This window comes from Ixodes scapularis, unplaced genomic scaffold (assembly GCF_016920785.2).
Source record: "Ixodes scapularis isolate PalLabHiFi unplaced genomic scaffold, ASM1692078v2 PGA_scaffold6__148_contigs__length_123643588, whole genome shotgun sequence".
Taxonomy (NCBI): Eukaryota; Metazoa; Arthropoda; class Arachnida; order Ixodida; family Ixodidae; genus Ixodes; species Ixodes scapularis.
The window spans coordinates 82,968,159-82,976,728 of NW_024609881.1; positions in this window are offsets into that span (position 1 = coordinate 82,968,159).

Sequence of the window (8,570 nt, forward strand, 5' to 3'; positions counted from 1 at the left end):
AAGTCTTTTGAGACCTGCACCCACTTCTTATCGCAAGCACCGGGCCAACAATTGGTCTACGGGCCGGCGTCGTCTAAGAGAGCAGACGACAAGCAGAAACGTTTGAAAGAGCAGACGACAGTTCGAACAATCAGGCGGCCGTTTGAACTTGAAGACGCACTGAACGTAGTCCGCAGGTGGTCCGCACAACTTGGTGGCTTTCTGGCGTTCATGTTGCAACAACACAAATAAATCTGATGACCACAAGCATCCGTGAATTCAACCCAAAGTGCTTCCCGCCCAAGCAATCGTTGTCCGAAGGCGTCTGCTTTTCCCTTTTCACGGCACATATCCTGATTCTCGGACGAACTGAGCACCTGAAAACTGACCTTCAAACCTTTCTCGATACTTTTGGTACGGCCCCAGTCGCGGCGTTTTGACGAGAAGGCAGGCTTTTGTCTGGTTCCTTTCAAAACAACGCAGGAATACACGTCTGGCATGGGGACTTCTGCCCACAGTCCCAGACCGGAAGTGCGACCGACGCGCCACCACCTCGTCGTGACGTAACAGAGATGAGTTCGTTTATACACTCCCGCACGCTTCTGGGCTGAAACGACAGACAAATGTGATAAAAAAAAAAAAAAAAACATTAAAAAGAAACGGATTTGCCTTCCTCAGTTTTGCGGGCCCGTTTCGCGGTTGGTTTAGACCGCCTTTAAGTAAAGTGAGCCGAATCGGACGAAGTTTATCCAGCGATGTTAATAAAGCAAGCAATATTTTCACACTGCGTATTTCGTATCATTTGCTGCGAAACGCTTGATATTCCCGGTGCAGAAGACCAGGTTTTGCGAAATTCTCGCGCGTCAATACCTCAGAATTTTCGCGCGTTAAAGTCGACGTTTGAGTTGGCCGATTTCGCAAAGTATCAGTTTCACGGCACCGTCGCGCGTTGAAAGAATGTCCCGTGTGAGTACACCTTTAGGGGTGGCAAACATATGTTGCACCTGGACCCAACTCCTGACAACGTTTTGTGGCATTGAAAAAAAGGGGGCGGCGGAGAAAAGCTCACCGGAGATAAGCTCACCGGAGAAAAGCTCACCGCAAAACCGGCAGATGCGGAGAAAGGCTCACCGACCTTTGAGGAAATCCGGAGAAACGCTCACCGATTTTTTTTTTTTTTTTTAACTTAGAGGATTTTGCGTCAAACGTGGCAATCTAAGACAATTCGTATTCGTCACTTCATTAGAAATATTTCCTCTTTTTTGTTATATTCTTGAAGTTAATTGGGCATATTTAATAATTCCTCAGAAGTTTGTAATCACCCATTTTGTATATTAGTGAAGTCGCATGTATAGTATCAGAATAATCGTACACCGGGAAAAAAAGACAACGCTTTATTGATAGCTGACAGTGCGCCGTCAGTAGCTCTGTCACATAAAGGGGTTTGTTATTTGCGAGCTAATATGAATAGCGGTGCGTGAACCATTTTAGCTCGAAATATTATGTAGTGCCTAATAGGTAAGTAAGTGTTTGTTGATGTAATTAGTGTCGGCTACGCTGTTTTCTTTCTGTTGATTTCACTAACAAAGATTTAGTTGCGAGAACAGCTTCGTCCTGTCGTGCTTGTTGTCTTCAATCCGTAGTCGTCGTTTGAGCGGTTTTCATCAGGCATGTCCTTTACCAACTCGCCCTATTCGCTACCTTACAGAGGACCACGTCTTATATAGGTCACGAGTAAAAACGGTGCCAATGTGCGGCTCTGAAAGTCATGGGTGGCTCCCCATAGGAGGGCACTATCACACAAAGGCAACGTGTGAAAACGTGCACATCCGTGGAAGAAAGCAGCCTTCATATCCCACTGACTGCTTTATCCTGTTTTCAAAGGTTAACAAAAGCTTCAAAGATAATTTCAGGCACCGCGTTGTTGCGCATGCACTTTCGGATTTTCGGCATTTACAGTTGGAATTTTTCGGTTTTAGGCAGACATACCATTACGTTTTCAAACTTTTTTCTGTTCTGCAAGTTCACAAAGTTTTCAAGGCTTTCGTTGCTTAGAGAGTAAGTCACAGAAAACACTCACCCGCAATTATTCATTTGGGAGCAATATACTCAATACTTAACAAATATTACAAGCTTAACAAATATTACAAAAAAATACATTTTATTTTTTACAAAGCCGGCGATTTTTAATGATAATAAATTGACATATGTTACGCGTAATTTAGCAGCCTCTATATAAAAAGAAGAAAAAAAAATCTGTGAGATTTTCTCCGCATACGCACAATGGCCGGTGAGCTTTTCGCCGCATCCGCCGGTTTTGCGGTGAGCTTTTCTCCGGTGAGCTTATCTCCGGTGAGCTATTCTCCGGTGAGCTTTTCTCCGGTGAGCTTTTCTCCGGGATTCAAAAAAAAAAAACGCACGAGCGTAGCTTAGTCCGATGCTCAAGGTTCGCAGGTGCACCGGGACTCAAAGTCTCTGCCTGAATACCTCTGAAAGTTGTCCAAGGGACGTCGCACACAAAGCTGAGGACACGACACTGCTTAGGAACCCTTAAGGTTCGCGGTACACATGGTGCATTTCGCTCATTTCGTTATTGTGAACGACCAAGAAACCTTTACTCAATGCAGGATTCCTTTGAATAGCTCTTTCTCAAGTGGTGCGTCCAAGAGGCTGTGCTAAGACTCCGGTACATTATTCGCAGTACCGCCTGGGCACAAGCTTGGAGCGGTGTTTCATCGACGCTCTCGAAGAAAATCTACGAGAAACCGAAGAGTCTGTTTGTGCGGACAAGATCCGGGGCTTTGTAGGGCACTGGAGACGACTGGCCCGGCAGCTGGACATTGAGCGTGGCTGGAATATCACAGAGGCGGCTACGACCACAATTTGATGTTTTGACCGCTCCGTTTGACTTGTTCTAGAGGAATGACCACTTCGGTCGTTACCACAATCTGTCTGGTGACGACAGTCACGCTAGCCTTAGCCATGGTTAGCGTGAGCATGGAAGCGCGTGACAACGAGTACTATCTAGTGATGAAAATAAACCCTGGAGAAGGGGAACAAGAGGGACAAGGGACAAACATAAATCTCCAAACACAGCTAGGTGACTGGTGAGCGACCGAAAAAAATCCGCCTTGTCCGTCCCTTGTCCCTCTTGTTCCCCTTCTCCAGGGTTTATTTTCATCATTATTGTCCAGCGCGCTTGCCCCTTTGCATTTAATTGCATTATAATTACTATCTAGTGTTGGACAAAATACTCTATAAAAGTATTCAAGTTAAGTTACTAAATACCTGCTCCATAAAGTATTTAAAATACTAAAATTACTTTGACCGTAAACTATCTTGAGTAGAGCACAGATACTTTTTTTTTCTTTATTTGTTTGGCGGGTTTTTTCCGCCCAGGGGGCAGAGATAAAGGCGTGAAGCCTGACAAAGTCTCTGCCCCCCCCAACAGTTCAACAGTAAACAGTACAATGAATATAATCAGCAAAAAGTATACTCAGTAGAAATTAAAAAAAAAGCACAGTGGAACTGGTATTTTAACATTCAACATTGTGACTTGTAAAAAATAAAAAAACGGCACAATCAAACAACCAGCAAAAACATGTTACACAGCAAGCATGATTCGAGGCGTATAACACATGTAACGTCGTATGACACAGAAGCATCATATCACTAATATAAAAAAAAGAATAAAACGTTAGAAGAACGTTACAGCCTAAAATAGGGCTGATGGCAGCAATTTAGTCTAGAAATGAATAATGATCGAATATATGCCAAGAGCCATATTTGTAGTCCAATATAAATACATAATAAAAATAACAGCTTAGCCTACATATCACACAAGTGAGAAGCTCATACCACTGCCCACGAGAAAGCTTCGGCACTGTTTTTTGAAGGCATAAAATGTTTTATTATAATCTATAGTCATGTCTGTTCTGTTTAGCATCTTAGTTATCTGATATGACAAAGCAGTGCGGCCATAATTGGTTCTTATTGAAGGCATCCTTCGTTTTGGGTCTCGTAGTTCGTACGGACCTAAACTCGATTTTGGTGTGGAGTATATTCTATGTTTGTGAATCCATTGTAAGAGTTTAAAATAGTATATTTGGTCTGCCTGAAGCATATTATATTTGATGAATAGAGGTTGGGTTCTTATGTTTCTAATATCTCCTTTATAATTTTCGCACATGCGAAGAATCCTCTTCTGCAAGGTGATAAGTTTGACATAGTTCGAATTGATCGTCGTCCCCCAAACTAAGATACCGTAACTGATTTTAGAGTAGACCAAAGAATAGTACAACGTCTGTTTTAGCCAAGTGGGCAGCAAGTTTCGTATTTTATATATACTTCCCGTAACACGAGATAATTCACCTTTGAGTTTATTCACGTGAGTGTTCCATGAAAGGTCCTCGGTAAACCATACACCAAGAAATTTTTGTTCCGACACTTGCTCAAGCACAGTGTCTTCAAATTTTAAGCTTATGGGGCTGCAGTCGAGTTTATTTATTGGCTTAAAAATAATATACTTAGTTTTGATTGTATTTAGTTTTAAAGAATTTGTTTGTAACCAATTGGATAGCTTCAATAGATAGACATTTGCAGCATTTTCTAGGCATTTTTTCGTCACTCCAGAAAAGAATACGTTGGTATCGTCTGCATACATTATAAGGTCGGGGGAACCGGATATAGTCGTTATATTATTAACATATATAAGAAAAAGAAGTGGACCTAAAATTGACCCCTGAGGGACACCATGCTGTATTTTAAGTCGATTTGACGATTCGCCGTTTATTAGTACATATTGGTAACGATCCGCAAGATACGTTTCAATTAATTTTAGAGCTACTCCGCGCACACCGTAAATTTCAAGCTTTCTAAGTAAAATATTGTGCTGCACAGTATCAAAAGCTTTACTTAAATCTAAGAAGAGACCAAGAGTAAATAATTTGTTCTCAATATTTTTTACTATTTTATCCTTTATGTTAAGAAGCGCTAGCTCCGCCGATTTTTGCTTTTGAAAGCCGTATTGGGACTTCGTTATTATATTATGCTTCTCAAAAAAACATGTTAATCTATCAGCAATGACACGCTCAAATACTTTAGAAAAAACTGGAAGAACTGAGATAGGTCTGTATAGTTATTAATGTTTGTGTCACCCCCTCCTTTATACACTGGAGTGACCCTGGCTATTTTTAGCTCGTCAGGGAAATCACCGGACTGAAGCTTATTTACTATATTCGATAGAACTGGACTAACTATGGTCACAGTGTACTTAATAGGTAGGGTTTTTATTTCATCTACTCCAGCGGCGACGTCATTTTTTAGGTTTCTGATTATTTTATCAATTTCAAATGGTGTCGTTGGAGTAAGCATAATCGACCCAATTTGGTTTCCCGCGTCAATACAGTCATCTATGTTGGAAGCCCTCCCAGGGTACGCACCCATGCTAATAAAATGTCTATTCATTTCATCGCCAAGTTCTTTCCCAGTGACACGTTTATTATCTATTAGTATTTCTTTCAGATTACATCGTGCCTGTTCCCTGTTCGTGAGTTTGTTTACTGTGTCCCACACTTTTCTATGGTCATTGTGTATGCGTAGAAGTTCTTTTTGATAGTATTCGCATTTTGCTTTTTTTAGGTCGGCATTAAGTTTGTTTCTGCATTTCTTGAACTCGATAAGCAGCCGCGGATCACGATGCTGAATGAAGGCATGATACTTGGCATTTTTTTGCCTTATTCTTCCATACAGGTCTCTAGTCATCCAAGGCTTTCTCAATTTTTTACATTTCACTCTACGTTCCTGAAGAGGGAAAGCTGCATTATAGTACTGTCTGACTTTCATCAGGAATATTCTATAGGCATTTCTAGGATTGCACTCAGCATAAACGTCATCCCACGTTTCCTCTTCCATAAGGCAGCCGAAAGTTCTTAGCGTTTCCTCATTAATGGTGCGATGCCAAAACGTCTCTATGTCTTTGTTATTTTCTCTAGCAGAGGAGGACTCTAGGCAAAAGATTGGAAGATGGTCACTAATATCACACATGATTGCACCTGCTGTAATATGACGAGTATCGGTATTTGTTATGCATACGTCAAGGTACGTGGCAGTGTCTGCAGTTATTCTAGTGGGCAATGTTATCAAATTGCTGCAAGCATACTGGTTGACAATATCGCGAAAATTTTGAGCGTGAAGGTCATCTGAAATTGTGTCTATATTTATGTCGCCAAGAATAAAGAATGGCACAGATAGCGATCCCAGGAAAGACAGTGCATCATCAAGAAAGGTCATGAATTCATATATATTACCCGAAGGTGGCCTGTATAAAGCAAGAACAACAGTATTTGATAGTTTAACACACAAGCTTTCAATGTTTGCATCAATTTTGGACAAGTCATCTACAACCTCATGCTGTAGTTTATCTTTAATATAAATAGCGATACCCCCACCCCTTTTCTTATCTCTGCTCATGATTTCGCACTTATAACCGTCCATGATTGGCGCCATGTCCTCTTTTGTCAGCCAGGTTTCCGTAAGTGCTATTACATTAAAGTGCACATTCAACGAATGCAAAAATATTTCTAGGTTATCAACTTTATTCTTTATGCTTCTTACATTTAAATGAATTGCTGAAATTTGGCGTTTGCCTTCTTTGTACTTTTTATTGAACGCATTGTAGTCCTAATAATAACAATCGGGTAGGGCAGTTTCCATTATTGAAGTGTCGTGTGCACTCCAAAGTACTAGCTTACTGTTTAATTCACAATTTTCGCCACATCAAACATGCCAGCGATTCGGACTGCGTTGGCATGTTAAAACATTTCGCGCAAACACTTTTCCCCCAGATGACCACACAAATTTCCGCCCAACAAGTTTCTTTTGGGCGATCGCAGCTCCCAGTAGCTTTTTATTTGCACCCGTTAAATGCTCATTCACATATATGGGGCTGGGGCTTCCGCCATAATCAAGGTCTTTTGTTGTCAGTCTTTGTTTTTTGCTTTTCTGCAAGACCGCATCGCGTTTGAACCGTCGCACGAAGCGGACGATTATGTTTTTTTCTGTTGTTCGGAATGTGGGTACGCGATGGCACACATCAATCTCAGAACCTGAGATTGGTTCGTTCAGAAGCGTCCCTATTCTTTGAACTATGTCGTATGCATCACCTTCCTCTGGTACGCCCTTTATCTCGAGGTTGTTGGACCGCTGATACTGTTCTAGTTCTTCGATTTTAGCATTTAGCTTACGGTTTTCAGCGATCAATTCTTCATTTTTTTGGGATACGTTCTGGACCTCTTTCCGAAGTTCCTTTATTTCGTTTTTAATCTCGGTGACTCCGTCGCAGGTGTCATTACAATATTTGACACTCTCTTTTAGGGCTCGAAAGTCCGCTCTCATCTCTCGTCTTAGCTCATCGATAGTTTTCCCAATGTCTTTTACTTCTTTAGTCATGTCAGCGACCCGACGTCACCGTACTTCACACACTCAAAACAGACAAAAAAGACAATCGGTGCTGTGTTCGGCAGCAGTGCAAAGATACGTTTTACGCTCATATAAAAAATAAGTGCTTCTCACCTGCAGAGATACAGATGATCCCAGGTAGCACACCGCGTCGGCCGGTATCGGGACTACGCCGGCCAATCCCGGTAACAGGATGGCGGCGCCCGGCCATTGGCGCCGGTGAGCTACCGGCCCCGGCCGGCGTCGGGGTTTCGTCTTGCTCACTGGCCAGTTCAGCCGAAGAAGTTACAGTGACTGGCCGGCATCGGATTTTTGCTGTCTTTGCTGGCCAGTCTTTCCATGGAGGTTCCAGTAACTGGCCGGCAGCGGTATTTTGCTGTCTTTGATGGCCAGTATTTACATAGAAATTCAGTAACTGGCCGGCATCGGCACTTTGCTGTCTCTGATGGCCAGTATTTACACGGAAGTTCAGTGACTGGCCGGCATCGGCGCTTTGCTGTTTAGGCTGGCGAGCCCCGCCATGGAAGTTCCGTTTACTGACCGACATCGTTTTATCTTTTTTTTTTTGCCGTTTTTACTATGCAGTCAAGTCATTCAGATTCTGACGAACTGTGGTAATTCATGAATAGCGAGTGGAAATATTTGCATAGATCAATCCTTCGCAAATAACTGCCGACGCTGGTGTATTTGATCCCAGCATGGCAAGGCTGGCGTGTTTTATTGCGAAAACGCGAGAAAAAAACAATGCGGCGAGGAACATTTGCAGTTCAGGATTCGAGAATCTGACCATGCACCAACGCCATGAAGAATAAATTACACAACGCCGAACGATACCTTTTGAGGAAGCTAGTTTAATTTGATGCACTATACTTAAGGTCGGTGGTATACGCACGTGTTTGGCTCTGATAGGAAAAATAAAATAAAAACGGTATAGCGGAGAATCCGAATGAAGAACAACAACCACAATTAACAAACACGTGGCATGATTGAGCACGCGCTTTGAGTTACAAAAACAATAATTTGCATTGCATTGTAGAATCTGGACAAGAAAGAGATGTGTGTATTGCTAATGACGCTACCAGAGGTACACAACTCTCCTGAGATCGTGTTATTGGTGATCTTAATTGAGTGTG